The 26,482-nt window shown below is 42.4% G+C and overlaps 1 protein-coding gene across 2 annotated transcripts in view; it reads right to left on the bottom strand.

Annotated features, from left to right (window-relative positions):
* The window catches only part of dpep2 (dipeptidase 2), a 105,457-nt gene that overhangs the window by 54,222 nt on the left and 24,753 nt on the right, over positions 1-26,482 (bottom strand). For both annotated transcript variants that reach the window (XM_063066832.1, XM_063066831.1), the window contains exons 2-3: positions 16,285-16,458; positions 5,919-6,181 (exon numbers count right to left, since the gene is read on the bottom strand). The gene's annotated coding sequence lies outside the window, so the exon portion shown is untranslated. The remainder of the gene's footprint in view (positions 1-5,918; positions 6,182-16,284; positions 16,459-26,482) is intronic.

Here is a 26,482-nt window from a genome sequence, read left to right as displayed (position 1 = left end):
CAGATGTTTCAGATGATGGGATTGAAAGCGTACTAGGTAGATAGCCAATGCAAAGAGGTGAAGGAGAGGGGTAGCCGCAGAGTCACATCTGCCAGAAGTGCATGCGGCTGGGCGATATGGAAGACTGTGTAAGGAATCTGGAGCAGCAGCTGGATGACCTTCGACTCGTAAGGGAGAATGAGGCAGTTATAGATGAGAGCTACAGGGAGGTAGTCACTCCTAGGGGTCGGAAGCAGGTCATTGGGTTACAGTCAGAGGGGGGAAAGCGAAGGTGAGCAGACAGGTAGTGCAGAGCACCCCGGTAGCCATTCCCCTGAATAATAAGTTTACCATCCTGGAAACTGTTGGCAGGGACGACCGACCAGGTGTGAGCCACGGTGGCAGGGCATCTGGCACTGAGTCTGACCCGGTGGTGTAGAAGGGTGGGACGGAGAAAAGGAGAGCTGTCGTCATTGGGGACTCTATAGTCAGGGGAGCAGACAGGAGATTTTGTGGACGTGAGAGGGGCACCCGCATGGTTTGTTGCCTCCCGGGTGCCAGGGTCTGGGATGTCTCTGACCGGGTGCACGACATCCTGGTATGAGAGAGAAAGCAACCAGAAGTCGTGATACATGTTGGTACCAACGACACAGGCAGGAAGAGGGATGAGGTCCTGAAGTGTGAGTTTCCGGAACTAGGCAGAAGGCTGAGGAACAGGACCTCTAAGGTCCTCAAAGGACCTCAGGATTGTTGCCAGTGCTACGTGACAGTGATGGTAAGAATTGGAGGAGGTGGCAGTTGAATGCGTGGCTGAGGAGTTGGTGCAGGGAGCAGGGTTTTAGATTTTTGGATAATTGGGATCTCTTCTGGGGAAGGTGGGACCTGTACAGATTGGATGGGTTGCACCTGAACTCGAGGGGGAGCAATATCCTTGCAGGTAGGTTTGCTAGCACGGTACAGGAGGGTTTAAACTAATTTACAAGGGAGATGGGACCAGGAGCAATGGAGTATTGGAAGAAGTCCATGGAGTAAAACCAGATCTAACATATAGGGAAGCTTTGAGGAAAGAGAAGCAGAATAAAGGGTGTGAAGATAGTAAGGTAGAAGGGCTAAAGTGCGTGTACTTCAATGCAAGAAGCATCAGGAACAAAGGTGATGAACTGAGAGCTTGGATACATGCATGGAATTATGATGTAGTTGCCATTACAGAGACTTGGCTGGCACCAGGGCAGGAATAGATTCTCAATATTCCTGGATTTTAGTGCTTTAAAAGGGATGGGAGGGAAGGGAGGAGGGGTGGCATTACTGGTCAGGGATACCATTACAGCTACAGAAAGGATGGGTAATGAAGCAGGATCCTCTTTTGAGTCAGTATGGGTGGAAGTCAGGAAGAGGAAGGGAGCAGTTACTCTATTGGGAGTATTCTGTAGGCCCCCTGGTAGCAGCAGGGATACTGAGGAGCAGATTGGAAGGCAGATTTTGGAAAGGTGCAAAAATAACAGGGTTGTTATCATGGGTGACTTTAACTTCCCCAGTATTGATTGGCACCTGATTAGTTCCAAGGGTTTAGATGGGGCAGAGTTTGTTAAGTGTGTCCAGGACAGATTCCTGTCACAGTATGTTGACTGGCCGACTAGGGGGAATGCCATACTAGATCTAGTATTAGGTAACGAACTGGGTCAGGTCACAGATCTCTCAGTGGGTGAGCATCTGGGGGACAGTGACCACCGCTCCCTGGCCTTTAGCATTATCATGGAAAAGGATAAAATCAGAGAGGACAGGAAAATTTTTAATTGGGGAAGGGCAACTTTTGAGGCTATAAGGCTAGAACTTGCGGGTGTGAATTGGGATGATGTTTTTGCAGGGAAATGTACTATGGACATGTGGTCGATGTTTAGAGATCTCTTGCAGGATGTTAGAGATAAATTTGTCCCAGTGAGGAAGATAAAGAATGGTAGGGTGAAGGGTGAGGAGTGAGGTGGAAAATCTAGTCAGGTGGAAGAAGGCAGCATACATGGGGTTTAGGAAGCAAGGATCAGATAGGTCTATTGAGGAATATAGGGTAGCAGGAAAGCACCCTAAGAAGGGGCTGAGGAGAGCAAGAAGGGGGCATGAGAAGGCATGACGAGTAGGGTAAAAGAAAACCCCAAGGCATTCTTCAATTATGTGAAGAACAAAAGGATGACAGGAGTGAAGGTAGGACTGATTAGAGATAAAGGTGGGAAGATGCGCCTGGAGGCTGTGGAAGTGAGTGAGTTTCTCAATGAATACTTCTCTTCGGTATTCACCAATGAGAGGGAACTTGATGATGGCAAGGACAATATGAGTGAGATTGATGTTCTGAAGCATGTTGATATTAAGGGAGAGGAGGTGTTGGAGTTGTTAAAATACATTAGGACAGATAAGTCCCCAGGGCCTGACGGAATATTCCCCAGGCTGCTCCACAAGGCAAGGGAAGAGATTGCTGAGCCTCTGGCTAGGATCTTTATGTCCTCGTTGTCCATGGGACTGGTACCGGAGGATTGGAGGGAGGCGAATGATGTCCCTTTGTTCAAAAAAGGTAGTAAAGATAGTCTGGGTAATTACAGACCAGTGAGCCTTACGTCTGTGGTGGGAAAGCTGTTGGAAAAGATTCTTAGAGATAGGATTTCTGGGCATTTAGAGAATCATGGTCTGATCAGGGACAGTCAGCAAGGCTCTGTGAAGGGCAGATCGTGTCTAACAAGCCTGATAGAGTTCTTTGAGGAGGTGACCAGTCATATAGATGAGGGTACTGCAGTGGATGTGATCTACATGGATTTTAGTAAGGCTTTTGACGAGGTTCCACACAGTAGGCTTATTCAGAAAGTCAGAAGGCATGGAATCCAGGGAAGTTTGGCTACGTGGATTCAGAATTGGCTTGCCTGCAGAAGGCAGAGGGTCATGGTGGAGGGAGTACATTCAGATTGGAGGGTTGTGACTAGTGGTGTCCCACAAGGATCTGTTCTGGGACCTCTGCTTTTCGTGATTTTTATTAACAACCTGGATTTGGGGGTAGAAGGATGGGTTGGCAAGTTTGCAGATGACACAAAGGTTGGTGGTGTTGTGAATAGTGTAGAAGATTGTCGAAGATTGCAGAGAGACATTGATAGGATGCAGAAGTGGGCTGAGAAGTGGCAGATGGAGTTCAACCGGAGAAGTGTGAGGTGGTACACTTTGGAAGGACAAACTCCAAGGCAGAGTACAAAGTAAATGGCAGGATACTTGGTAGGGTTGGAGGAGCAGAGGGATCTGGAAGTACATGTCCACAGATCCCTGAAAGTTGCCTCAGAGGTAGATAGGGTAGTTAAGAAAGCTTATGGGGTGTTCGCTTTCATAAGTTGAGGGATAGAGTTTAAGAGTCGCAATGTAATGATGCAGCTCTATAAAACTCTGGTTAGGCCACAATTGGAGTACTGTGTCCAGTTCTGGTCGCTTCACTATAGGAAGGGTGTGGAAGCATTGGAAAGGGTACAGAGGAGATTTACCAGGATGCTGCCTGGTTTAGAGAGTATGGATTATGATAAGAGATTAAGAGAGCTAGGGCTTTACTCTTTGGAGAGAAGGAGGATGAGAGGAGACATGATAGCGGTGTACAAGATATTAAGGGGAATAGATAGAGTAGACAGCCAGTGCCTCTTCCCCAGGGCACCACTGCTCAATACAAGAGGACATGGCTTTAAGATAAGGGGTGGGAAGTTCCAGGGGGATATTAGAGGAAGGTTTTTTACTCAGAGAGTGGTTGGTGCGTGGAATGCACTGCCTGAGTCAGTGGTGGAGGCAGATACACTAGTGAAATTTAGGAAACTACTAGACAGGTATATGGAGGAATTTAAGGTGGGCGGGGGGGTTATATGGGAGGCAGGGTTTAAGGGTCGGCAGAACATTGTGGGCCGAAGGGCCTGTACTGTGCTGTACTATTCTATGTTCTAAGAGCTGGCAAGGTGGATTCATGAGAGGAGGGACCTGACTGACAGATGGAGTCTGGCGGCGAAGAGAAGGGTGAAGGGTGGGGTGCAATGAGGGAGTTGCGGGAAAGCTGGTGTGTGGGTGGACCTCAGAAAAACAACAAAAAGAAACAGTGGGAAGCAGTTTACCCGAGGCTGGAGAATTTCAATGCTATTGGGTTGTAGAGAACGCAGGTAGAATATGAGTTGCTACTCTTCCATTTTGCATTTGGCCTGCAAGAGGAGCAGGGATTGGCTGGAGAAAGTGTGTGCAAGTCTGCAAGTCGGTGCAAAATTACTTTGGTACATTATGCGCCCACTTGAAGGAAGTTGTATGTCTGAAACATACGCAGCAATTGTATCCTGTACATTGAATACCATTGGACACGCTCACACAAACGTTATCAATTACCCACAATGAACAGAAAATGTTGGAAGGCATCAAGTTTCCAGAGTTGTCCAAGGTACCTAATATTTGCCAGTGCTGCAAATTGCTCAATCACATAATTCATTTGATAGAACAGAAAAAACTTGTCACATTAAATGCATCCTGAAAAATTATTCACAGCTCCTTTATCTCTGTCAAAAAAATGTTTGGAAGCCTAATTTACAATTCTTACCTTTCTGAATATTTCCCTAAAGACTCTGTGTTATTTTCTTAAGAGAAGTAATTTTGTACACTGTTTTATCAAGTATTTGAAATGACAAAGTATAAAACTATTGGAATTAAAAATACTGATCAATATAATTTTCAAGAATGAATCAGCATTGCACAACAGCTACGTAATTGTGGAGAACTTCTGCAAACTGGCCGAGACACCTGACCAGTCCAATGACACAACTAGCTTAGGACAGATATGGGCCAAACATGGGCAAATAGAGCTAGCTTAAATGAAAATCTTGGTTGGCATAAACCAGCTGGACTGATCCATATCGTATGGCTCCATGACTCTATATGATTACAGGACTGAGGAAAATATAACATTCGGATGCCTGTAAAGTGTTTGAGCACTATAAAAAGTGGAAGTATTATCAAATGCACCTGATGTAGTTTAACCATAAATAAGTACAAATCAGATATGGGCTAGAATTACTTAAAGGAAACTGAAAACAATGGTTTCCTACTTCTGATCCTGTAAGGATATGAAAATCATTCATTGGTATGCCTTACAATGATAAGAGTCAATGAAACAAGATGCAGCTAACAAAACCGAAAATGAAAACAACTGCTGTGAACTAAAAACAGAAAATACTGTAAGCACTCAGCAAGTCGGGGAGCATCTGTGGAAGGAGAAATTAAGGGTTCAGTTCAGAGATCCTTCATCAGATCTTTCCAGTATTTCCAGTAGCTTATATCTCTGACACACACTGTATATCTTTCCTTAGAATTTGCCTTGCTTTTTTTTTCTCCACAACAGAATTCCATTTTGTTCTTTCCACTCTACAATTTAAATGAGGATTAATTCCTTTTCAGTTCTGCTGAGAGAGCATCGTCTCTGTTTTCCTCTCCACAGATGTTGCTCAGTGTTTCCAGCATTTGCTGTTTCCATTTCCAACATTTGGAGCTTTAATTCATTATTTGTGAATCTACTGTAAGTCTATTAAATAAGTTAATAACACTTTGATGATTCACTGCATGCAAATACACTCATCATGCAACCAGTGCATCAAAGCATAAATAATAGTTTATATAAGATCTGGAAGTCAGTTATTCCATTATGCCTGTACCAAATATTTGTTAGTGAAATCAAAAATATTCCAGTGCACTGTACTTGGCCATACGTTTGCTTCTTAAACTGTTTGGGATGTTTATTTACTTAAGTCACAACAGAATGGATGATCACCAGCTGAAAAGTCGCCATCCACACTGTAAAATGTCTTAGCAATTCTCTTCTTTCTCACTGACTATTTTAATCTGACAAACTTTTTGACTGATAATTGCAGAACTGAAGAAGATCAGTTTTCCCCAACTACCTTTGATATTTCAGCTATTTCCACTGTTGCGTTTCCTCTGGTCAATGTGTTCTCCCAGAGATTTTCATACACTTGCTGTGAAAGGTGCCACTCTATTATGGCGGCTGATATGATAGTACAATCATTGGTGCTGCTGCCTTGTTGCTCCTGGGACCCAGATTTGATCCTGACCTTGGGTGCTTTCTATGCAGGATCTTCACGTTCTCTCTGTGATCCTGTAAGTTTCTTCCAGGTGCCCCAGTTTCTTCTCACATCCCAAAAATCTGTAGGTAGGTTAACAGCAAGAAGAATAGAGAAATAATGAATGGCCTTTTTTTGCATCACTTCAGGTGTAAAATGGTAATATAATCATTGCCAAGAACTGATACTAATTGTGGGTATTTTTGGAGACTTCATATTCCAACTTGGCCATTCTGCCATTGAGAGGAAACTGCTTGTGGTGGATACTTCGCAGCACACAAATTTGTTAAATGAACTTCAGTGTGCTTCACATGCTAGTGAGTGGAGATTGCTGGACAAGACTTCAAATGTTGCCCCACAAACTGAAGATAACTTCTGTGAAATTGTACAAGAGAACTGCATTGAACATATTCTCTCAATACAGAAATGGGTTTTAATCAGAAAATCTGCATTTACCCAGGCCACCACCAAGGAATCCCTTTTACTCCAACAACACGCTCTTAAAGCTTATCTTGTTAGCAACCTGTTTTGCATATAACATTTCAGCAATATTCGAGTAATATTGTAAATATGTTGTTTGGTTAAGCATTCGTTGTGTGTTTACATCATCCATTATAGGTTATATGTAAGAAGTACATGAATAGCATACGTCGTTACACCACCACGTCATATTTGAGTGCCTCACTAAAGTAAAAATGAAGTAAACATGTTTTCCCAAGCTCCCATGTTTTTCTTCCCATTAGTTTTTAAAATTACAAAACATAACATTGGCAATCAGATAGTTTTAAAACAAATCCAAGAGGATATAACGTGAAGGGTTAATTTACTTTCCAGTCGACCTGTGCTTCAGCCATGCCATAGTTTGCTGGCCTATTTGAGGGATACAGCAACTCTTCCCCACTGGTTACCAAGCATGCCATGGCACCGATTTCCACTTCCAGGCACCTCAAGGGTATAGGAATGGCATGTGCGAGACACTCGCTCTCTTTCCTTTGTCTCCAGGGGCTCATCTTCACATTGAGGATGAGGCCAATGTTGAAGAACCATTGGGAAAGTATGCTGCAGATACAGGAGGGCCCACACACACTATTAGCTAAGTATCTGTTTCTTAAATGTTTAGTTTTGTAGTTGTGTAACTTGGAGATACTAAATGAAGTACCTGAAGCTTGAAGTGTTACTGAATGGTGAGTGTCATAGTTTTTGTAACTTAAGGAGGCTTAGATGATTATTTGTTTGACTTAGATGTTTGGTCAATTGCTTTACTATTTGTTTGTAAATAAATGGTTAATGTGCTTACTTGTAATTAGTGTCTTCTGTCTCACTTATTAAACCTGTGAACCTGTTTCCCAGTAACATTTGGTGCTGTGAGCAGGATTCAGTAGATGGATGGAAGATGAATGAATTGAGCAGTATTTCCATGCAAATGAAAAGCAAGTGCCAGAGATACTGTGTGCCACAAGTGGAAAAACATACTATTTGCTTAGAAGTTTAACTGCTCCAGCCAAACCAACTGAAATAAACTTTGTTGATATTGTGAATGTAATGCAGGAACATTTAGAACTAGAACCATTGTTGATTGTAGAATTTTTACATTTCATAAGTGGAATCAAAAGGTTAGGTAGTTCATTTCAGCTTATTTGGCTGATTTGAAAGACTGTTTGAGCACTGTCAGTTCAGTAATGGGCTTAATGATGCACTGAGAGGTTGTTTAGTTTGTGGAATCTTAAAAGCATTGAAAAACAGCTCCTAACTGAAGCACAACTGACATTTAAAACAGCAGTTGAAAGCACAGTTTTAATGGAAACCACAGGCAGAGACATAATTGAGTTGCAGTCAGGAATGAAAGTTAGTGTGAATAAAATTGCAGCGACGGAGCAGAAACTGGCCAATCCAAACAAATTGTGTTACCGTTGAGGCAGGGGCTCGCATGCACGAGGTCAATACAGATTTAAAGGCAAAACTTGTAGAAAATGCAACAAAGTGGGATACTTAAAAAGAGTATGTCAGGCAGACAAAAATATATGAACTGCTTAGGGAAGAGAAAAAGCTAAAACGTTAAGTTTCAATTTCACAGAGCACTAATCTGAATGCTGTTTATGAAAACTCTGATGATGAGAAGGACACAGGACAGTGTAGTCTTAAGAATTACAGTGTAAAAATTAACAATAGACAAGCAATATGGCTCACACCAGAAGTGAACAGCAAATTAATTAAAATGGAATTGGACACTGGTTTGGCTCATTCTACAAAATGAGTTTCAACAGGTACATTTAATGTCAGAAAAATGTATACAATACACATCCTGAAATTCTTTTTCTTTGCAAACATCCACAAAAGCAGAGGAGTGCCACAAAGAATGAATGATAGTTAAACGTTAGAACCCCAAACCCCCCCACAACTCTCCCTCCCACGCACAAGCAGCAGCAAGACAATGACCCCCCGCCTCCACCCCACCAGGAAAAAGGCATCAGCGCCCTCCACCGAGCACTCAAGCATGCAGCAAGTGAACGGTATTTCAAAGATATTAAACTGAAGTCTGCAGATATCCAGCTACGAACTTATATTGGAGAAAAGATAACTCCTGTGGAAATGGCATTCCTGACAGTGAAATACAACACCCAACAAGCCACATTGAGCTTGTATACGGGACAAACAGGAGGGCCACATTTTGGGGATGTGATTGGCAGAGACAACAGCAACTTGACTGGAGATCCATTCACAAATTGTATGCCATATCCCCCGCAATGAAGCCAACTGAAAGCGAATTAGGAAAGGTACTGGATGACGACACAACTGTCTCCAAGCTGTACAACATGATGTGTTGCTCAACAGAAGACTAACAGGTGTTGGTGCCAAGCTCTGTGCCTCTAGTTGGAAAGCATATTGGATCATGGAAGGACTGTGTTACTCAGAGGAATTGTGAATGTGATGAAAGCATTGGTCTGACTATAACAGTTTTTGTAGGCAACCTATCTGAGAAATATTCTGATAAGTTAATCAAGCCATTACTTGTGAAATGTGGCTTGGTTGTTAAACTGGAAGAGAGTTCAAGGAGCTTCCGGAAAGTCGCAAGCACTCAGATTTTGTAAGTATAGAGAACCAGAATCTACTCTGCAAGCATTAACGTTATTGCATGAACTTCAAGTGGGAGATAGAAAGCAGCTTGTAAAAATAGATACAAAGACCAAAGCCCAGCAGGATGAATGGAAGGCCAAAAAGAAAGGAGTCAATGGAAATACGAAAACAGTGGATTTGTCCGATGATGTTGTGGATGAGGAAACCAACAGGAGAGATCAGATCATAAAGGGAGCAATAGAAGGATTAATAATAGAATACTCCAGTGAATTAAATGCACATTCCCAAGATCAAGATGCACAACCTAGAAGAAGAAAAAGGAAGGAGAACAAAGTTGCCCAGAGCTGTTAGAACCACTTCCTGCAGTCTCAGAGTCAACTTCTGCAACCATCATGGAGGAGGCCCCAGAACCCGTGATTGTTTCACAGCCATAAGTCTAACATGCAAAGCAGAGTGACCTCCCCTGCCAGGAAAGATGTTATTCCACAAGAGTAAGAAACCCTCCACAGTGATTAAGCCTTTAGGCCTAAGTGGGACAATTTAAAATTGACTATGCTGGGGATGTCTGTATATAGTAGTTGCACTATGTAGTATACTGTGTATATACATTCTCTATTGAGTTGGAGTTTATAGCTAAGCAAGAAGGAGTGTTGTGTATTTAATGTCTAAGTAATGATTGAGTGATCTTGTATATATTGGTTGATTTATCATATGTGAATTGCATACATCATCATGCTACCATGTGATACATGTGTGCCTTGTTTAAAGTAAACATGAAACTAGACCAGCATTTTTAGTCTCCCACACCTTCTTTTGTATTAGTTTAATGTTTTGAAGTTACAAAACATAACACCTAAGTTTCCTGTGTTTTTATATAGCTGCACAAACCAACCATTGCTCTGAGCAGGCAATTTTTACACGGCCTGAAAACTGCAGCACTTAATAAAACATTATGTAAAAGAAAAGTCCAGCTGCGTGGCAACAAAGGCTATGTGCATGGGAGCATTTCAGTTACTGTGTGGCTGCACATCCGTGCAGCTTAGGGCGAACAGTGCTCCAAACATCCCCTTTCCACCTCCAATAGGGGGATATATGTGTATTTAGGGTACATTTCTAGCAAGACGAAAGGCAAGGCAACCCTAACTTGAGTTCTGACAGAGGACTGGAGGACATTAAAGGATAACATTGATCCACAAAGTGTTTTAAGACAAACCCAATCAATTTAACCTGGAAGCACAGAAGCAGCAGTTAATAATTAGTCCAAGCCCAGGGCACTGTTGGTAGTCCTTCAGATTCGAAGAAGACACGTTGAAACCTGTGCCTGATGGAGTTTTAAGTGGAACAGCCGTTGCACAGGGGCAATCCCACTCACTCAGCAGAAGAGACCTTGATCCAGTGGCACGGACAACCGTTACGGCTGGAGACTTCTCCTGCTACAGTGGATGACCAGGGCGTCTAAGTGCCTTGTCGTGCTCTTAGCGCTCCACAATGCCTGCTGGGCCTGCCTTCTTGATTGTTGGACCATTAATTGGTCTCCTCCACTCAATCTGCCAGGGTCAGACTTCACACGCTGGGATAGACAGATCCCCTACCTCACCGAGGGTCAAAGACCCGTCAGCTACCCTCTCCTGGTTCACTGGGGTGTGGCCGCTGCGCGTGTTACAGCTACTTGGAGCCACCGATGAGAGCTGAGCGCCAGGTGGGGACCAAAGGTGGACAAGCTGCCCTGAAAAGGGCGTGGCAGGCCCCCCCCCCACCAGAGATGTTACCCTTCCCTAGACACCCCATACACCCAGGACACTAATATATATCAAGAGCACAAATTGTGTTGTGATAAGCACATGAGATCCTGCAGATGCTGGAAATCCAAACTGAGACACACAAACCGCTGGAGGAGCTCAGCTGTTCAGGCAGCATCATGGAGGGGAATGAACAATCGATGCCTTGGGACTGATGAAGTGTCTCGGCCCAAAAGATCAATTGTTTATTCCTCTCTATATATGCTCCTGACCCACCGAGTTCCTCTGGTATTTAATGTTGCTGTGAAGTGCTATTGTATAATCCACACCAGATTAAAATAAAGTTTGTTCTATTCGACTTGTAGCAGAGGAAAATTGAAACATATGATTAGGTATATTCCCTATATCCCCTTTGACTATTAGTCCATCGTGACTGTCACTTATGTCATTATTTCATCTTACAAAACTAGATACCCTCTCAGCAGACTGAACTATCTTTAGTTATGTGCCAGCTTTTTGCCAAACTCCCTTACAGCCAAACTGATCCACAAAACAAGACACTAGATAGCCAAAAAAAGGCTAAAGTGGAGACAAAAAAATTAAAATGTTCTGATCTGCTCCAGGCACATATCCCTCTTCTGATAAAAATCTTTTCAACCCTTGCAACTAATAGGTTTCAGCTAACTTAAGACAACTGAAAGGACAAGGTGGCACTTGAAGTACTACAATGGGATAGAGATCGAAGTTGTGTTAATCAATAAATGTTATTGTCATCACATCTGACATTTTGACTCTTGTACATTCCACTAGTAGCCAAAATTACTTCAACATGTTTTTCACCATCTTACCATGGTCTGTGCAACACTGGGGTGGTGAGGGGATGGGTGTTACAGCTCAGATAATTGCCCAAAGTGCTGGGATTTTTTTTTCTTAAAAGATCTGAATTCGGGAACTGCAGGACCAGGACGTGCTCTTCTGGAAGATTTGGCAACTGAGAGGTGAGATAGTGGCTGGAGTAAAGAAAATTAGTTGGGAGGAAAGGCTTTGTAAGCAAAATTCCGCATGCAAATGTTCTCAAATTCCAGCATGTCTCTTGTGGGTCAGTACTAGATCTGTTCACGTCAATCAGTTAATCTGAAGATCAGTGAGTCATTGTGAGGATACAGATAAAAGATTAAGGGGGTGCTGACACTGCCAGTGGTCAATGATGTTTTGTCTCAAGTGAGTTGTGTGCTTCACAAGAGTTAAACTATAAATCACAGAACTGATGAAAGTTTAACCCACTCTATCGAGAGGTAATGTTGCAGCTATACAGGACCCTGGTCAGACCCCACTTGGAGTACTGTGCTCAGTTCTGGTCACCTCACTACAGGAAGGATGTGGAAGCCATAGAAAGGGTGCAGAGGAGATTTACTAGGATGTTGCCTGGATTGGGGAGCATTCCTTATGAAAACAGGTTGAATGAACTCGGCCTTTTCTCCTTGGAGTGAAGGAGGATGAGAGGTGACCTGATAGAGGTGTATACGATGATGAGAGGCATTGATCGTGTGGATAGTCAGAGGCTTTTTCCCAGGGCTGAAATGGTTGCCACAAGAGGACACAGGTTTAAGGTGCTGGGGAGTAGGTACAGAGGAGATGTCAGGGGTAAGTTTTTTACTCAGAGAGTGGTGAGTGCGTGGAATGGGCTGCCAGCAATGGTGGTGGAGGCGGATACGATAGGGTCTTTTAAGAGACTTTTGGATAGGTACATGGAGCTTAGAAAAACAGAGGGCTATGGGGAAGTCTAGTAATTTCTAAGGTAGGGACATGTTCGGCACAACTTTGAGGGCCGAAGGGCCTGTATTGTGCTGTAGGTTTTCTATGTTTCTATCTAGACATGAAATTTCCATATGTCCATAAAAACTCATGAATAGTTTTATAATCCATCTGTTAAGGTGTCAATGAATTGCAGCTGAAACCACAAACCTGCTTAACAAAAATGAAAATATCACTTACAATTTTTTAATATCACAATATAAAACTCAACCTATGCTATGCAGATGACACAGTGCTAATAGTATTTCTAAAGTGAAACTCCAAGAAATACTTGACAAAGTCATCAAAGAAAGTTCAAAAAGAGGATTGACCATCAATTGCAAGACCAAGCGTCACAAAGAAGAAAAATACAGAAATGCAAACTGGAAGAGGGCAACAAGACAATTAAACAAACATGGAAGTTCAATTACTTAGGGAGCACAATAACATCTGATGGTAGGGCTAATGTTGAAATTAGAAGGAGAATTGGGATTGCTAAATTGACGCTCGAGCGTTTGAGTAAGATACTAAAGAATAACAGAATTTCTCTGGGTACAAAACTCAGAGTGTTACGGTGCTGCGTTCATTCCACACTAACAGAAGGAAACGAATAGTGGACAATATCCAAGCAAAATAAGGGAAGACTCAAAGCTGCAGAAACGTGGTTTTTGAGAAGAATGATGAAGATATCGTGAAAGGACAGAGTAACAAATTAGCAAGTGTTACAAAAGGCCGGAATAATTGAACTGACTTTATTACTTACATCCTTGATATACATGAGGAGTAAAAATCTTTACGTTACATCTCCACTTAAATGTGCAATGTGCAATTTATAGCAATTTATAATAAATAGTATGTACAACAGGATAGTCAATATAACATAGAAATACAATTGTATTAGCATGAATTAATCAGTCTGATGGCCTGGTGGAAGAAGCTGTCCCAGAGCCTGTTGGTCCTGGCCTTTATGCTGCATTACCATTTCCCGGATGGTAGCAGCTGGAACAGTTTGTGGTCGGGGTGACTCGGGTCCCCAATGATCCTTCGGGCCCTTTTTACACACTTGACTTTGTAAATGTCCTGAATAGTGGGAAGTTCACATCTACAGATGCTCTGGGCTGTCCGCACCACTCTCTGCAGAGTCCTGAGATTGAGGGAAGTACAGTTCCCATACCAGGCAGTGATGCAGCCAGTCAGGATGCTCTCAATTGTGCCCCTGTAGAAAGTTCTTCAGATTTGGGGCCCATACCAAACTTCCTCAACCGTCTGAGGTGAAAGAGGCGCTGTTGCGCCTTTTTCACCACACAGCCGGTATGTACAAACCACGTGAGGTCCTCTGTGATGTGGATGCCGAGGAGCTTAAAGCTGTTCACCCTCTCAACCCCAGATCCACAGATGTCAATAGGGGTTAGCCTGTCTCCATTCCTCCTGTAGTCCACAATCAGCTCCTTTGCTTTTGCAACTTTGGGGGAGAAGTTGTTTTCTTGACACCACTGTGTCAGGGTGATGACTTCTTCTCTGTTATCTCACTATGAAGAAAGCTGATATAATCAATCAGGAAACGACAGCTGAAATTTCTGGGTCATGTACAGAGGAAAGAGAAGCTCGAACATCTTGCAGTAATGGGAAAAAATTGATAGAAGAAATAGTTTTGAAGAGCTTTTTAGAGATTTTCAAATTAAAGAAAGACGGAAGACCATGATTGCCCACATCATACAGCACGTCACATAATAACGAAGATGAAACTCTTCATGACTTATCACTGTCATCACTATCAAAAACTATTGACCTTGACATTGGTCTTTAATTTTATTGCTTTTTTTTTCTCAAAGCCCTATTCGAACAATAGTTCCTTTAAAAGAATACTGTAATCAATATAAGGAAAGGGCATACACAATATATTGCAAAGCTTTCAACATTGACAGACTCAGAAAGAATTAGATTTGTTGATTGTAACACAGGTAATTTCTGCTCACTGCCTCAACAATTGGTGTTTCCATCAAGCTGATTGATGCACCTGTTAAATTAGTCTTGTTCACTTTCAGAATGATGTTTTAATCCACTTCTGATGAAGCTTTGAATGATTACCCACAGACACATTAACTCCATTATCAGAGACTGAGAGATGCTTGTCACTGGAATGTATTGTTTCTCTTAGTGACTCACTCTTCTGAACATATTTCTCTGCTTTTGTTGAATACACAACAAAGGAAACATGCATCAGAATCTTTTTAAGGGAACTTGATGAAATGTACGCATCTCGTTTATTTTTGTCTATTTCATGTCCTCATCTTCTTTACCATTTCAAGACACACAGCCAATTTAAATTTCCACCTTTCCTTATTTTTGGAAAAGGATGTGTAGAAGTTGGGTGTTAAGAATGAGGATTTATCAAATGAGGACCGGAGATCTTAACCCACATGGATATATTCACTGGTGAATCTTTACAACTGCTAACGGCTATTTCCTCATAGACATGGAACAATACAGTACAGGAACAGGCCATTCAGCCCACAGTGTTGTGCTGGATCAGCTAAAAAGCAAGTCAAAAACACCCAAACACTAATCCCTCTTACCTACACCATGCCCATATCTCTACATCCTCCTTATATCCATGTGCCTATCCAAACATTTCTTAAAAGCCTCTAATGTATTTGCCCCTACCACCATACCAGACAGAACATTCCAGGCATCCAACACTTTCTGAGTGAAAAAAACATACCCTTCATCCTCCTTGAACCTACCCCTCTCAACTTCAATGCATGCCCCCTGGTATTGGACATTCCAACCCTGGGAAACAGATACTCTCTGCCCACTCTGTCTATGCCTTTCATAATCTTATAAACCTCTGTCGGATCTCCTCTCAGCCTCCAACGCTCCAGAGAAAACAGCCCAAGTTTATCCATCCTCTCGTGATAGCACATGCCCTCTAAACCAGGCAGCATCCTGGTAAACCTCTTCTGCACCCTCTCCAAAGCCTCGACATCCTTCTTATAATGGGGCGACCAGAACTGTATGCAATACTCCAGATATGGCCTAACCAGAGTTTTACAAACTTGCAACATAACATCTTGACTTTTGAACTCATTGCCTCGACTAATAAAAGTAAGTGTTCCATAATCCTTCTTAACCACCTTATGAACCCATGTAGCCACTTTCCAGGTGCTATGACTTTAGATCCTAAGATCTCTCTGTTCAGCAACTCTGTTAAGGACCGTGCTCTTCACAGTGTACTATCTCCTTGCATTTGTTCTACCAGGGTGCAACACCTCATTTTTATCTGGGTTAAACTCGATCTGCCATTTCTCTGCCCATATCTGCAACCAGTATATATCTTCACCAATCTTCTATACTATCCACAACTCCACCAATCCTAGTAACATATGCAAATCTATAAACACATCCATCTACATTTTCATCCAGGTCATTCATATACATTACAAACAGCAGAGGTCGCAGCACAGATCCCAGTAATTACAGACCTCCAAGTGGGTATTCTTTTTTTGTCTTAGCATGATATGTTAACGCTGCTGGTTTACTTTTAGTTAGGAACACATTTTTATGTGATTATTCCTCACCTGCTATCCCAAGTGTTTAGACGGAAGCAGAGCCCCGAGCACCAGTCTTCTCTGTGCTTTTTGGAGAGGTATTGCCTGTCTCTCTTTGCACATTCACTTCATTATGATGTATTCTGCTCTCGACCTTCCAGTCCTTTCCACATTACAATACAGGGGTCGACAACCTTTTTACCTCTGTGGGCCAGATCACATATTAATGAGCAGACGGTGGGCCAGATAAATGCCATAAAAAGCTTGAAATATGGGATTCATCCATTTAAATACATCTAGTTATGTTTTGCCTCAAATTAATGAATAACGCATGCTAGAAAATCATTAGTGCTTAACCAAGGATGCCAATTAGTAATCAAAGAACTCAGTGTAGTTACAATTTATTTCAATCAAGGCATCTTTTGAATCTATTAAAAGGACACAAGGAATCTTTAAAAACAAAATGTATGAATATAATGCATTGAATGGTGGTAATTAAGTATAACAAAAAAGAAAATTTTAGTGCAAACAGTCGATAAATCAATGTGAACCTTGATGCTGTTTGTTACTTGAAAGCTTCTCAATTTTGAGTGTCAGACTTGTTGATGCCAAGAGCAAGACATTATCCAGATGGGCATCGCCAATCTTGTTCTCAAATGGTTCCTGGTGTGCTTCATTTTTGAAAATAATTGCTCACACAGATAAGTGCTGCCAAACAATGATGCCATCTTTTTTGCATGGTCCACTAGGTTAGGATACTTCCCACTTGGATAAATATATTTTCTATAGAAGTCAAGCACTGACACATCTTCAGAATGAAATTTCAATCTCAATATGTCGTCACACTGCATCTCAATCAATTCCATTTGAAAAAATTCTGATGCAGTGTCCACTTCCACATCAAATGGAATAGCAAACAGCTTGAACTCATTTGCATGCAAGCAAAAATCAGCAAAATCTAAGCAAATGAGACAAACTGGTTTCCCAGCTTGCTCGATGGAAAAGTAATCTCGTGTCTAAGTGTCTTGGAAATTTTGGCACTCAGTGTCTACCTTCCTGCGTTTTGCATTCATTGCCATTGAAATTTTTTTCTTCGATTTTATTTCTAAACGCGAGTTATTCAACAAGTATCGTAACACATGTAAATATCTGGATATTTAACATGGATTTCTTGTTAAAACACAGTGATGCTGTTTCTGTTTACAAATTTGAACGATCCCATCTGAAAACCTGCGCGTGCACAGAGAGCATCTAATACATGTTAATAAGGTAGTCTGCCTTCCCGTCATTTGTATATATCGGTGTTTGGTTTGGAACAAAACGGAACCTGGGGCCAGTGTGACAAGACGCCATGCATATCCATCAGTGTGGTCGCGTGAAATCTCAGAATAAGGAAAATTCGCTCGTGGGCCGGTCAAAATACCTTCGCGGGTCAGTTGCCTACCCCTGTTATAATAGGTCCTTCCAAGATTATAGACCAGATTCATGCAGGCGAATTCTACCCCAATCCAACTTTATTGGCTACAATTCCCTGAATTAAAGAATCTTCTCTCCTTTCAGATGAGCTCAATTAAATATTTTTGAAAAACTACAGATGCAGCACTCTATATTATAAGTTGGACGAAATCAGAATTATTTCCATAGCAGTGAACATCTGGGCTTGAGACAGAATTGCACGTCCCAAGGAAAAACAGTTAGTTGAGATCAGTTCACTGGTGATAAGTTACACCATCTGTAACCTTACCATTCAGACCTGTTTGTGAGTGGTTGTTCATTATTATTTTTAATGCTGTAAGTCATTATTTTAATAGTTATTCCATTTTAACTCCATTTGGTCAGGAAGCCAAACAAAGGGGCGAATGCATGAATCCATGAGCTAGATGCCTTTACAGCACTACTGTGTCCATGCAGAATAGAAACATTTCTTCGAAGCCCAACAAGACACACAGTAATCCTCACCTCCTCAAATCTTCCTGTGTTCTCTTCTGTGCAAAGTTCGCCATCGCACTTTCCCTCTCCAGCACTGGGCTTCACCTATCCAGCATCAATCTCCACCAAGCACCGGACATCTTATCACCAACACCATCAACACTAAAGGTCATTCAACAACAATGAGAACAACAGTCCTGGCCTTCTCCTCCACCCCACTGCCACAATTCCAAAACTCCACCCCACAGTACCTTCCATGTCCCTGCCAAGTTATTATTGCCTTTGTCAAATGTGCTGAATTTCAGTGGTGGGCTGAATGGGCTGCCACTGACATCAGCAGCCTTGATAAAATTAAATTAAATGGGTATTTTGGGGGAAACGCTCCACTGGTACATAACACGTGACCATAGCTCACACAAAGGAAGATAGTTGTGGTTGTGGTTGTCAATCCCATTACTAGAACCCTAGAAGATTCTAGGGACAGTGTCCAAGGCCCAATCATCAATCTACTTTATCAATAACCTTCCTTTCACTATCATAAGGTCAGTAGTTGCACAGTATTCAGTTCTATTCTCAGCTCCTCAGCAAATGACAAGTCTGGGTATCTTGGGGTGACTGAATCACCAGCCCCTATACCCCAAAGCCTTCCACCATCTTCAAGGCACAAGGCTTGAGCATAATGAAATACTTCCCACTTGTCTGGATGGTTAATATTATTCAGAACAAAGCAATCCACTTGATAAGTAACCTATCCAACATCCTAACCATTTATTTCCTCCTTCACAGTGTTAATTTTCTATAAAATACACTGCAGTTATTTGCCCAGCCTACTCCAACACCACCTTCCTAAACTGTGATGTGTACTGTTAATGAGGTCAAAGGGCAGCAGGGATATGGCAGACCTTCCATAGGCAAATCCGCTTTCATCCCCTTTTTACTTCCAGGGCACCACTGAAGAAGGTGACCCACGCAAGCAGCTCCATTGGAAACCATCAAATACTCCTGTTTCAGTCTGCTACAGCTGAGAACCACAACTACACCGAAGGTCTGTACAGTTAGTAAGGTCATTTCAGTGCAACTAAAAAAACCTAATGCTACTTAAAATTGATGTAACCCAAACGGGCTCCGATCGTACTTCCCCTTTAAGATGACGGAAGAGAGATTGCCAAACTGGACTAAAAGTCTGTTTAAGAAAACAAGACGTTCAATGCCCAATACCAGCTATCTTGCTGGCAAGTATACAGTCTGTGATAAATACAATTGAAGAACTCAAGAGCTGGGGTGCTGTACCAGAGAAACATTAGAACTACTTGCATCTTTTGTTTCATGGAATCTTGGTTAACTCTTTCTGTTCCAGACAGTGATTCAGTTTGGGGGGTTCACAGTACACTGCCAAGATAGGACCCCTGAGTCTTTCAACAGCAGGGGAGGTGAAGTATGCTTCAGGATCAAGTCCTCATGGTGCTGACCTCATCCTGGTCACCAGACCGGGAACACCTCACAAACAAGTGTTGTCCATTTTACCTGCTGTGAGAGACTTCAGCGATCATTTTGGTAGCAGTATACATTCCACCTCAGGCCAATGTCAAGTAGGCTCTAGAGGAACTGAGCAATATGATCAACAGGCATGAAACAGCACATCCTGATGCCTTCCCTGTCATCCTGGGAGATTTTAACCAGGCCAGCATGAAAAAGTCTCTAAATAATTATTAGCAACAAATCCCTTGTAGTACCAGACGCTACATCAGTTTAGCACAGGACCACTGGACCACTGTTACACCACAATCAAGAGTGCCCACACTTTGGAAAGTCTGATAACCTGAATATAGGCAGACACTGAAGACTGCAGCACCTGTAGTGAGGACCAAGAAGATATGGACAATGGAGGCACAGGGAGCTTACAGGACTGCTTTGAATCGGTGGACTGGGGTGTATTCAGGGATTCATCTATGACTCAGGATGAGTACGCCACACCTGTCACTGACTTCAATAAAACCTGTGTGGGTAAGTGTGTGCCTTTGAGAACTTACCCAAATCAAAAGCCATGGATGAACCAGGAGGTTTGTAATCTGTTGAAGGCAAGATCTGTGGCATTTATGTCTGGCGACACAGATCTCTTTTGAAAACTAGGTAGAAATTGTGGAGGGCTATTTCAAGAGCTAAGAAACAATTCTGAATGAGGTTGGAGGTGGAATTGGATGTACATCAACTCTGGCAGGGTTTGCAGGCCATTACTTCCTACAAAGCAGAACCCAGCACCATGAATGGCAGTGATGCTTCATTCCCAGACAAGCTCAACACCTTTTATGCTCACTTGAAAGGGAGAATGAAACTACAGCTCTGAGGATCCCTGCAGCATCCAGTGACCCTGTGATCTCTGTCTCAGAGGCCGACATCAGGCTTACTTTCAAGAGGGAGAACCCTTGCAAGACGACAAGCCCCATTGGGGTACCTGGTAGGGCTCTGAAAACCTGTGCCACCCAACTGGTGGGGTGTTCAAAGACATTTTCAATCTCTCACTGCAACAGTCAGAAGTTCCCACCTGCTTCAAAAGGCAACAATTATACCTTGGATCACCTGGACAATACAAATACCTATGTCAGGATGCTGCACATTGACTTAAGATAAGATAGGCATCCGTTAGTCTCGTGAGATCATGGATTTGCGCTTTGGAAGGTTTCCAGGGTGCAGGCCTGGGTAAGATTGTATGGAAGACCGGCAGTTGCCCATGCTGCAAGTCTCCCCTCTCCACGCCACCAATGTTGTCCAGGGGAAGGGCATTAGGACCCATACAGCTTGGCACCAGTGTCATCGCAGAGCAATCTGCGGTTAAGCACCTTGCTCATTGACTACAGCTCTAGAACCAAACATCTGTACCTCTCTCTGCAATTGGATTCTCGACTCCCTAACCAGAAGATCAAACCTGTGCAGATTGGAGATAACTTCTCCACCTTGCTGACAATTAATGTTGGTGCACCTCAGAGATGTGTGCTTAGCCCACTGCTCTACTCTCTCTACGCTCATGACTGTGTGGCTCGCCACAGCTCAAATATCATCTGTAAATTTGCAGAAGATACAACCATTGTTGACAGAATCTCAGACGGTGACAAGAAGGCTTACAGGAGTGAGATATATCAGCTAGTTGAGCAGTGCCGCAGGAACAACTTTGCACACAACGTCAGTAAAACCAAAGAGCTGATTCTGGACTTTAGGAAGGGTAAGACAAGGGAACACACACCAGTCCTCAAAGAGGAATCAGAAGTGGAGAGAGCAAGCAATTTTAAGTTTCTGGGTGTCAATATCTCTGAGGACCTTACCTGGATCCTAGAGTTCAGGAGAATGGGGTGGGGGGGGGGCGGATCTCATAGAAACATTCTGAATGTTAAAAGACCTGAACAGATTAGATATGGCAAAGTTATTTCCCATGGTAGGGGATTCTAGGACAAGAGAGCACGACTTCAGGATTGAAGGACATCCTTTTAGAATTAAATGCAGAGAAATTACTTTAGTCAGAGGGTGGTAAGTCTGTGGAGTTTGTCACCATGAACGGCTGTGGAGGCCGAGTCATTGGGTGTATTTAAGGATAGATAGGTTTTTGATTAGCCAGGGCATCAGAGGGTATGGGGTGAAAGCAGGGGAGTGGGGATGACTGGAAGAATTAGTTCAGCCCATGATTGAATGGTGGAACAGACTCGATGGGCCAAATGAGCTGCTTCTGCTCCTATATCTTATGGTCTTATCAATCCAACATATCAATGCAGCATTAAAATGGGCAAGACAGTGGCTGTATTTTATTAGGAGATTGAGGAGATTTGGTATGTCACCAAAAACACTCGCAAATTTCTACAACTGTACCATGGAGAGCATTCTAACTGGCTGCATCACTTCTAGTACGGTGGAGGGTACTGCACGGGATCGAAGTAAGCTGCAGAAAATTGTAAAATTAGTCAGCTCCATCGTGGGTACCAGCCTCCGTAGTATCTAAGACATCTTCAAAGAGCGGTGCCTCAGAAAGGCCGTGTCCATTATTAAGGATCCCCATCACCCAGGACATGCCCTCTTCTCATTGTTACTATCAAGAAGGAGGTACAGGAGCCTGAAGGCACACACTCAGTGATTCAGGAACAGCTCCTTCCCCTCTGCCATCGGATTTCTGAACGGACATTGAACCCATGAACACTACCTCACTACTTTTTTATTTCTTTTATTACACTATTTATTTAATTTGACTATTTTATATATATTTTTATAAATATATATAAAATAGTTAAATTAAATAAATTAAATTAAATTAAATTACAGTAAATATATATATATTTTATAAATATATATATTTACTGTAACTCACCATCTTTTTCTATATTATCATGTATTGCATTGAACTGCTGCCGCTAAGTTAACAAATTTCACAACACTTGCCAGTGATAATAAATCTGATTCTGACTCTGACCCTCACGTGGACATAATATTGTTCTTGTTTTCGGTTCCAAGAATTTCCTATGCAACACTATTCACTGGAAGGATTTCAAGAGCATGTTCATGTCGGACAGTGATATCCGAAAATGAAGAGGCAGAAATTAACACACATGTATTTCCTCCCAAATTTTCTGCAGTCTCTTTAGCTTCAAGATTGGCTAGCTGTGAAGTTTTATCTGTCCGCTTGTGTAACAGAACCACATCACTCCTGTTACATATTTGCCTTTTTTCCTTTGAAATGGTAGGGCTTGTTGGCCACATCATCCCCTAGAAATATTGCAAAATACCTACTGATCTTGTGTTCCTCCCAAAGTTTTAAATTATTCAGTGTTCATTGTTTGCTTATAAGCAACAGAAAAACATATTCTCGCTGTCACCCAGATTCAGCTTGCGCTGTTGGCTGGATGTGTGATTTCTGCCTCTTCATTTTCGGATATCACTGTCCGACATGAACATGCTCTTGAAATCCTTCCGGTGAATAATGTTGCATAGGAAATTCTTGGAACCGAAAACAAGAACAATACTATGTCAGCAACACACATCAAAGTTGCTGGTGAACGCAGCAGGCCAAGCAGCATCTATAGGAAGAGGCGCAGTCGACGTTTCAGGCCGAGACCCTTCGTCAGGACTAACTGAAGGAAGAGTGAGTAAGGGATTTGAAAGCTGGAGGGGGAGGGGGAGATGCAAAATGATAGGAGAAGACAGGAGGGGGAGGGATAGAGCCGAGAGCTGGACAGGTGATAGGCAAAAGGGGATACGAGAGGATCATGGGACAGGAGGTCCGGGAAGAAAGACGGGGGGGGGGTGACCCAGAGGATGGGCAAGAGGTATATTCAGAGGGACAGAGGGAGAAAAGGAGAGTGAGAGAAAGAATGTGTGCATAAAAAAGAGTAACAGATGGGGTACGAGGGGGAGGTGGGGCCTAGCGGAAGTTAGAGAAGTCAATGTTCATCACGCAGACTGGGAGACCGCTTTGCTGAACATCTACGCTCTGTCCGCCAGAGAAAGCAGGATCTCCCAGTGGCCACACATTTTAATTCCACATCCCATTCCCATTCTGACATGTCTATCCACGGCCTCCTCTACTGTAAAGATGAAGCCACACTCAGGTTGGAGGAACAACACCTTATATTCCGTATGGGTAGCCTCCAACCTGATGGCATGAACATTGACTTCTCTAACTTCCGCTAGGCCCCACCTCCCCCTCGTACCCTATCTGTTACTCTTTTTTATGCACACATTCTTTCTCCCACTCTCCTTTTTCTCCCTCTGTCCCTCTGAATATACCTCTTGCCCATCCTCTGGGTCACCCCCCCCCGTCTTTCTTCCCGGACCTCCTGTCCCATGATCCTCTCGTATCCCCTTTTGCCAATCACCCGTCCAGCTCTCGGCTCTATCCCTCCCCCTCCTGTCTTCTCCTATCATTTTGCATCTCCCCCTCCCCCTCCAGCTTTCAAATCCCTTACTCACTCTTCCTTCGGTTAGTCCTGACGAAGGGTCTCGGCCTGAAACGTCGACTGCGCCTCTTCCTATAGATGCTGCTTGGCCTGCTGCGTTCACCAGCAACTTTGATGTGTGTTGCTTGAATTTCCAGCATCTGCAGAATTCCTGTTGTTTGCATTTAAAAACAATACTATGTCCATGTGAGGGTCAGAGTCAGAATCAGGTTTATTATCACTGGCAAGAGGCAGTGTGTTAATAATCATTTGAAAGTAAAAATATTAAATTATGAAAATTCACACTATTATTTAATGTTTCCAGTCACCGACCTTTTAACAGAACTAGAAAAATAAGAAATTGACGTTGGAAATTTTAGTATTCAAGATTCAAGGTTGTTTTTTGTCTTTCTTCAGTACATGAGTGTAAAAGAGAATGTAATGATTGTTACTCCGGATCTGATGAGCATACAAAAAAACACAATAAGCATAAAGAACACGACAAAAGAAAACACAGTAGAGCTAACTATAAAAACAGTCCTATAAAATAGAATGTACAAGTAATTCTTATATACATAAACGGATTGTATGAACAGCACATAAAGTGACTCTAGGTGATGTGCATGTAGTGGTGGTGGGCAGGAGGTGTGGATCAGCTTGACAGCTTGGGAGAAGGAACTGATTTTGAGCCTAGTGGCCCTGGTGTGGATGCTGTGTTGCCATTTCCCTGATGAGAGTGGGACCAACAGTCCAGAAGCAGGGTGGGTGGGATGTTTCTGGTCTTTCTCCGGCACCTTTCTGTAATAGGAACTTTGTCATCTGAGAAGTGCAAACTTATGCAGGGAATGTGATTTGATGAACATGGGTGGAGGGAGAGCAGTCAGATGATTAGAATTCTTAGCGACTGGGAGATAAGAAATTTTGTTTCTCAGCCAAAATCACTAACTTATTGCCAATCAGTATCTTAAATCAGTAACCATGCAGAAGGTATCCTACACCTCACTCTGGCCATACAGGACTGAGGACCTCATGTTACTTATTAGTTAACCATACATTGCTTTGATGTTATATTTTATTAATGACAATATTAAATAATGAGAATTAAACAGTTTGAAAATATTTTCCTGCATGATCTTTTCATGTATGATTTTTAACTAAATTAGAAAAATGCAAAACTATAAATTTGTCATTGAACGATTATGAAAGGAATAATTGAATCTGGCTAGTACTCCATCAATATAATTTATCATCAACAAAATCTGGAAGGTATTGTCAACAGCACTGATAGGTAGCATTTACTCAGTGATAAACTGGTCGCTGATGCTGACTCCTGCTCACACCAAATAATTCAGAGGTCATTACAGTCCTGAGTGAAAACCGAGGTTAAGTAACAGGAATTGTTGACAAGAAGGCCACCTGTGACAGAAGCCTTTGAAGTCAATGGTACCAAAGGAGAGAACATTTCCTTCATTGGAATTCTTCCCAGCACCAAGACTGATGTTAATGATGCTGGAAGCTAATCATCTCCAGAATGTTTCTGTTGAATTCCTTTGTCTAACTTCTTTCAGCTGATCTGAAGTGAGATTATTTGTTACATTTTGTAACTCCAAAACATAAAAACTAATAACAAGGGGGCAAAAAATGGGAGTCCGAAATAAATCTAGCTTTATTTTTTACTTTAGGCAAGGTGCCCATGTACCACGAGGTGATGTGATGATGTATACCATTTACATACTTTTACATATAACCCATAATGTATTACTTTGTCACAGCCACAGACTCAGCTACACATCAGATTCGGCAATTGTGCTCGTAAATATGTACTTGTCAGATAATTATTATTCTATCATGGTAGTATTTAACTCCTTTCTTTTCATTACAGCACTTGTCGAGACTTGAGAAAAGCACAGAAATGTTACACTACCTGCTTGCATTCGGCCTTGCCTGAGAATAGTGGACTGTCAAGTCCACTGACGCAGAGGACCAGCTGTATTCATTTTATATTTAGAGATTTCTTTCATCCGTGGTGCTGGCATACAGTTTTCCATTTGAGAGTTTTAGTTAACAGCCCTGTTTGGCCTAACATTTATTATTTTCTTTTTCCCTTAAAATACTGTCCACATTAAAGTCTGTGAATTATCGGCCCACTTCAGTGTCTCTCTCTCTCTGCACTTGGGCCATATCCAAACAAACTGACAGCAAGTCTCGACCACACAAACATGGACCCAGCAGAAAGAGTGCAGCTGACTTTGGCTCTGAGATTCATTGGTCAGGTAGGGGACAAGCTACAGGCAATGGAATCTGTTCTCAGTGAAGTTACTGAAGCAATGCGGCAGACAATTTCATGCCGACAAGCCCGGTCTCATCTGGAGGAACAGCTATCATCC

Source organism: Mobula hypostoma, chromosome 14 (assembly GCF_963921235.1).
Source record: "Mobula hypostoma chromosome 14, sMobHyp1.1, whole genome shotgun sequence".
Lineage (NCBI taxonomy): Eukaryota > Metazoa > Chordata > Chondrichthyes > Myliobatiformes > Myliobatidae > Mobula > Mobula hypostoma.
This window is presented reverse-complemented; position numbering and strand designations above follow the sequence as displayed.